Source organism: Grammomys surdaster, unplaced genomic scaffold (genome assembly GCF_004785775.1).
Source record: "Grammomys surdaster isolate TR1022 unplaced genomic scaffold, NIH_TR_1.0 254, whole genome shotgun sequence".
NCBI classification, from domain to species: Eukaryota; Metazoa; Chordata; class Mammalia; order Rodentia; family Muridae; genus Grammomys; species Grammomys surdaster.
The window spans coordinates 1,417,412-1,424,635 of record NW_021604695.1 but is presented as its reverse complement, the minus strand read 5'-3'; the positions used below and the strand labels follow the sequence as shown (position 1 = coordinate 1,424,635).

The 7,224-nt window shown below is 39.1% G+C and overlaps 1 pseudogene; it reads left to right on the top strand.

The window, feature by feature from the left end:
* The first annotated feature begins 3,897 nt into the window (after window positions 1–3,897).
* On the top strand, window positions 3,898–4,281 carry LOC114627503 (annotated as a pseudogene).
* Window positions 4,282–7,224: the final 2,943 nt, after the last annotated feature.

The following is a 7,224-nucleotide window of genomic DNA, read 5'->3' as shown; positions in this document are numbered from 1 at the left end:
ATGCCCGGCTACTATTTGTTTATGTATGCATCTTTAAGGAGCTCAGAGGGCTGTCAGATCTCCTGGACCGGTAGTTACAGGCAGTTGTGAGCTGCCCACTGTGGGTGCTGGGAATCAAACCAGGTTCTCTACAGGAGCAAGATGCACTCTTACTTGCTGAGCCACTGTTCCAGGTCTAGAGATTTATTAATTAACTTAGCAAATATTTGTTGAGCTCCTAGATAACAACCACACATATTTTTTAGAATAAGGTAGAAAAAGATAAAAAAAATTAAAGGTAAATAAATATGCTAGATTACCCAACAGGCAGACAACAGAGACAAACAGAGAATGTAGGAGCAATACTCGGCTCAGCCCTCAAGAAGCACCTGATCTAAAGAGCAGAGAGGGAACCAGCCAGCTCCGTTGCTTCCCCTTCTCTCTGCATTGGTCCAGTACATCACAAAAGGGCTTCTCTTTCTACAGTTTTCATTACAACACTAAAACCTTTGATGGCTTCCCACTGTTTAGTTGAACAAGTCAACCTCCTGAGCCTGAATCAAGAATAGAACATTCAAAGTCTTCCATGAACCAGGTGTGTGGCATAAACCTGTAATCCCAGCACTCAGGAGGAAGTCAGGAGAATCTCAAATTCATCACTAACCTGACCTAGAGAGAAGATGTCTCAAAACAAAACAACACACACAACCAAAACAGTCTTCCATGATTCATTAGCACACAATGCACAAATTAGGAAGACAGGCTTTGCAACTAACTAGCTGCCTGAATGCAAATTTATCATCAACAGTTACCTATATTTCTTGCTTAGTCTATAAAGGTGGATTTAAAAAATCTGAAGCTTCTTCAAGTTATTATGAAAATCAAGAAAAAAAAAAGAAAAAGAAAAGAAAAAAGCAAACTACGTGTGAACCGCTCAGGGCTTGTGTAGCATACATCAAGCATGCACACCCTGAGCACGAGCGCTGCTTTGCGAAGTTTTATCTATCACTATTGCTGCCATTCACTCTTCATTTTGAACCTTATCTCCAAAAGCACTGTGTAACAACCTGTTTTCCAGGCAAGCTAGACTCTTATTTTTATTTGTTGGGGTGCATGTGTCAAAGGAAAACTTTATGAAGTCAGTTCTCTCCTACTTTAATGAGAGTTCTGGCCATCAAACTTGGGTGGCAAGTGCCTTTATCTACTAAGCTGTGTCACAAGCCTCAAACTAGACTCTCTACTATTTCCTAAACACACACCACTAGACTCATGATGCATCAGTCTGTAAAGCAGTATCACCTTTAAGGATTAAGCTCCTCGCCACTCTTGATACTATACTTCAACTCCTTAACACACTACCAGCACTTATCACGAGCATTCTGCCATATTCACCTTGGTATCCTATAAACTCTACAGTGTAGAGTTCTTCTAGCCAGTCTGTGGCATGCATGGCCGGTAGTAAAATGAACTCCTCTTCCTCTCTCATGTGAACTATTAAGACAGCAACTCCATATCACAAGTACAAAGACCTCTTTTTTGCAATATTTTTTAAAGCTGGCTATCAAGTTCTCTATGACCAGCGTGGTAATTTCTAATATAGCATAGCATCCCAAAATAGTAGGTGCCTAAATACCCACAGAATTGAACTGAATTTTACCTCATCTTATAAATTCTCATTTTATTCACTGTGTTCAAGTGAAGCTCAGTCTCTTGAATATATTTTAGTATTTAGCCTGTCCACAAACCCATGCCTACTTTCTGTCATTCTGACCTTATCCCATTTGCTATATCTTAGTTTAGGGGATAATATTCAAAATTCCAAAAAAGAACACATCAGAAAATCAAATGTCTATAGAAGCATAAAACTAAATACTGCAGAACACGAAGAACTAGAAAATACATCTGCCTACAAGTATTGCTGAGTTTTTCTATGAAAGAATACGAGCTTAGTGTTGACAAATCTTCCAGGTTTTCAAGACAAGTCAGAAATTAAGGGGTTTGTGTAAAATTTTAAAGACATTAAAAATATTGCATGAGCCAAACAAAATATGTATGCAGGTCAAAGTCAACCACAGGTTGCCAGTTTGTATCCTCTGCGACAAAATTATTCCTACAAAAGTGAGGAATTTGGGAGTTAAGGCAGCCCTAAACCAAGCAATTCCTTCCAACCATCTCAGCCTAGGTCTCAGTCATTCGGACTTAAGCTGAGAGCCAAATATATGTGACAATTTAGTGAACTACAGTGAATCCCTACTTTGTGCCAGGTGCTGGGGAGTGAGACATGAACAGAGGCTATAAATAGCAGGTAACATTTATTGAACGTTTTGTAAGTGCCAGACACTATTCTACGGGTTACATGAGTTAATTTAATCCTTTTAGCAACTCTATTAAGTACTACTATCTTTATTTTAAAGATAAAGCTGAGGCACAAAGTTACATAAATCTCTCCCAGGTCAATTAGTAAACAGGAAAGCTGAAATTAGGACCTCAGATTCCACCAAGAAGCTTACAATTTGAAAGCAGGTGCTAGTCAGTATTTGGTATTGAGATAAATGATTATGCATAAATGAAATAATAAAATTGCACCTAACCTCAGCCCACACACAAAGTGAACCAGAAATCTAAACATTAACGGCAAACAATTGAGATTCTAGAACATCATTTACACAGTAACTTAAAATCTTGGGGGAGGAAAAAAAATGATAAAATTGACATTAAAATTTCAAACTTTTAGCAACCTTATACAGATGTAATTAATTTTTGTTTAAATACTTTTATGTGTAGGAACGTTTTGCCTAAATATATGTATGAGTACCATATGTATGCAGTGCCCACAGAGGCAAAAAGGCCAAAAGGCATTGGATCCCAATAGTGGACACTTGCCAAGTGGGTGCTGGAAACTGAACGTGGGTCATGCACAAAAGCACTGAGTGCTCTTAACCACTGAGCTATCTCTCTAGCACCCCTCCCTGCTTTTTTTTCCCCATGCTGAGGATCAAGTCCAAAGCACTGAGCGAATTATGTATTCTCAACTCTCAGAGTTTTAAAATATGTAACAAACTGAGAAATGACATCTGTAATACACATATACAAGAGTTGATAATTAGAATATATAAAGAAATATTTTAAAAATAATCCAATAGAAATATATAATCTAACAGAACAAGCCCCAGCCAGGTGTAAATTGTATAAACCCGAGACTACTTCAGTTAACCCACTCAGCAGATTCCAAAGCAGTCAGTTTGCTATCACTGAACAATAAAAAGTAGCCAAGGGACTATATCCTACTGCAGGTATACAGAGTGGAAGGGGAATCCAGCCAGAAGAGCACGGGTAAGATGGCAATTCTCCATGGTACAGAAACTGACATAAAGGTTGAACAACTAATGCATCAAAAGTAGATCAGGTGCTAACAAACATTTGTGAAAGAGTATTTTCAACTTTGTGAGCTGAAATAAATTCTCTACAACAACTGCTCAATTCTGCAACTGGAAGCACTCACAGCATGGATGCTGAGTATATCAGAGTGGCTGTGCTTCAGTGAAACATTATTTACAAAAAACAGGTTGGTCGACAAGATTTAACCTATGAGCTAGTTTGGTGTTCCTTAATATAGGAAGCTGAGACTCCTATACTCTAGGAATATTCTCTGCATCCTGCCACTACCTTTTATGTCAGCTGACACCTCTAATTTCTAACCAAAAACTATACTACATTTAACAGTTTTGGAATGGTAAATACAAAAACAACAACAAAAAAAACCCCACAACAACAACAAAACAAAAACCCTCTAATTTATTATCTGTGACAATTTTCTACTCATCTTTATTTTACTGGAAAAAAATGTTTTTGACAGTCATCATCCAAACTAGAGTTTAAAAAACTTCCTCGACTCGTGTGGTCTTTGTGACTTCCACCATGGCGTACCGCGGCCAGGGCCAGAAGGTGCAGAAGGTGATGGTGCGGCCCATCAACCTTATCTTCAGGTACTTGCAAAATAGATCTCGAATTCAGGTGTGGCTGTATGAACAAGTGAACATGCGGATAGAGGGTTGTATTATTGGCTTTGGTGAGTACATGAACCTCGTATTAGATGGTGCAGAAGAGATTCATTCTAAAACAAAGTCAAGAAGACAACTGGGTCGGATCATGCTAAAAGAAGATAATATTACTCTGCTCCAAAGTGTTTCCAACTAGCAATGGTCAAGCATGGGAGAAGTCGAGAAGGCAGTTCAGTGTTTTTAAAGGTGTCTTCTGCTAGAAGCAACATTTACTCAACTTGTTTTACTTGCACATTATCATTAGGGGACAATAAATGGAGTGAGATTGTTTTTGTTATTAAAAAAAAAAAACTTCCTCATCACTCACAGTAATGGGTACCAACACCTGCAATGGCTAATTCTGCTCAGTGTCCACTCTCTGAACCTTCATTTTGGCCCTTGTTTCTTTCCTTTCTCTTCAGTCTATCCTCCATATCTGAAAAGAACATTTATTTGTGCTTGGAAGATAGCTCAGTTTGTAAAGTGCTTGTCTTCCAGACATGAAGATCTTTGTTCCATCCCAAGAACCAATTAAAAAACAAACAAACAAACAAACAAACGAACAAACAAATTCACACACATACACACACATGCACACACACACACACACACACACACACACAAAACAGGTATTTTGGTGCACAGTTGTAATCTCAGTGCTGAAGAGGCAGAGACAAGCAGTAAACCTGCACTTACTGGCCAGCTAACTTACCCTACTTGACAAATTCCAGGGGATAGAGTGATAGATAAACCAACTGACAGACAGACAGACGGATGCATGCCAAGCTGAACAGAACAGTGCCTAAGAAATGATAACAGAGACTGAACTCTGGGTTCTACACATATGAGTACACATGGGCTCTCTCTCTCTCTCTCTCTCTCTCTCTCTCTCTCTCTCTCACACACACACACACACACACACACACACACACACACAAAGCACACAGCACACAGCACATCCATTCATCTCCTAAAAATTAAGCCTCATTATATATTTCCCTCTCTCAAAAATCTTGGCTGCCCCATCCTCAGGTGAGGAGGAGTCAGGCTAAATTCCTCAGTCAAGTCTTTACCAACCTTCATTGTCTTGTCTCTGAGCATACCTGCATATGTAGTTCTCAATATTATTCAAGGTACATGTCTTTGAAATTACTTCTTAGTGTGCTTGTAACAGACTATATATAGGACTTGGAAGATGGCGTAGGTGGTAAAATGCTTATCCCACAAGGGCATAAAGACCTGAGTTTGGAACCCTAGTCCTAACAAAGGCAGGGTGCACATCTGTAACCCCATGCTAGAGGGTAGACTGGCAGGTCCCTAAAGCTCCTTGGCTAGTGAGCCTACCTGGATCAATAAGCTGGAAGGTTAGTGAGTGGCCCTGTCTCAAAATATAACGTGGCTAGGGCTTAGGGCTGTAGAATGGCTCAGTGGGTAAAGGCACTAGCTGTCAAGCCTGATGACCTGAGTTCCATCTGGCAGACCCGTATAGGTGGAAAGAGAAATGATTCCCTCAAGCTGTCCTCATATTTCCACAAGCATGCCCCCACACTCACCCACATACACAAATAACTAAGGAACAGAGAAGAAAATGTCAAGGTAAAAACAAAAACAATAAAGCAGAAAAGCAATCAAGTAAGACACCAAAGTCAACCTCTCACCTTCACATGCATACACACAACTCAAATAAATACCACACACACCCATACAGTGCAAGGGGTATTATTCAGCATGACAGTGCTGACCCAGATAGAGCAAGGTCCCGAGTTTGATCCCTCCCACCACATTCACAAAAAGGTATGTGTGCAGATACATCAGCATAGATAATGTTTATACTTAGTAACTATTATAATGTAATTGCTTTTCTTTATAATCCAATGTACTTTATTTTATACAAATAAAAATATTATTTTGAGAGAGGTTCATGTGTTTCACTAGATGCTACAGGGGCCATGACACACATAAGACCAGACCTCTCTGCATTAGGAAGGCTCAGAAAAGTTGCTATTGAATATATCTAAGGCATTTAAAATCCTTACAAGTTCTTTTGGTTAAAGTCCTTTTTGTGCTTGGATAAAACCAAGGACTTTATGTTGTATGCTAGGCAGATACTGTACCATTACTACATCACTAACCCCGGAAAGTCTTTTTTTTTTTTTTCCCTCCTGAGACATAGCCTTGAACGCAGTCTCCTGCCTCAGTCTCCTGTGCGCTGAGATTATAGATGCGAGCCACTGCACCTAGCTTCTAAAGCTTTTTTGATTATATGGGGCTCTGTACTGTCATTCCTTGCTATATCCATTTACAATGGATTCCAGGCCCTCCTAAGATATCAAAATCATTGTATGAAGTGGTATAGTATCTGTATATACCCTATACTTGTAACACCCAATACAACATAAATGTCATGTAAACAGTTGTTAAGCTGTCTAGTTTAGGGAATAATGACAAGGAAAAAAGGTATATTTAGCATAGATGTAATTTTTAAAAATGAATGTTTTCAATTTGTGATTCGTTGAAGCTGTAGATGCAAAACTCAGGGACATTAAAAGTCAAGTATGTATCATTGGCTGATTTATCTCCTGGTCCATTCAACTCTGAATTCCCTATAATAACATAACTTAAAGAGGACATGTTGGAGAGCCTACACCTCGATCATCACTCTTTTTTTTCCCTTGTAGGCTTTTTGTGTTCTTTGCTGTGCAATAAACATCTAAAAGAAGAAGGACATCTTTTAACTCTACAAAAAGGTTTTTTGTTGGTACTTTTTTTGTACTAATGGAGATCTAGGAAATATCCAATAATTGATTATTTATAATTTTTGCATCCCACTTGGCCTGTGTACTGACAAACTTGTTCAAACAAAACTTAACAGCTCTCTAATATATGGTACCTTTTGGCTTAGTAAAATCCTTTGAGGAAACGTGTTGCATGAGGAAGCAGTAGGCCCTATCCAAGAGCCCCAGTCACCAACATGACCTGTCTTGGCGAAGCAACTACCTTTCTATGTCTCAGGCTAAAATCACTACTTGATCTGAAATCATGACATGATATCCAAAGCCACTGATGTTTTTCCATACACATGCTTCACCATTCTAACTGGTTTCAACAAGACCTTTCAGATGACCTCTTCAGGTGACCCTGCTCTTTAAGCAGTGGCTGTCCCCTTCCAGGAAAGACACTTTGGGTCACCGCCCCCTAACAGTCG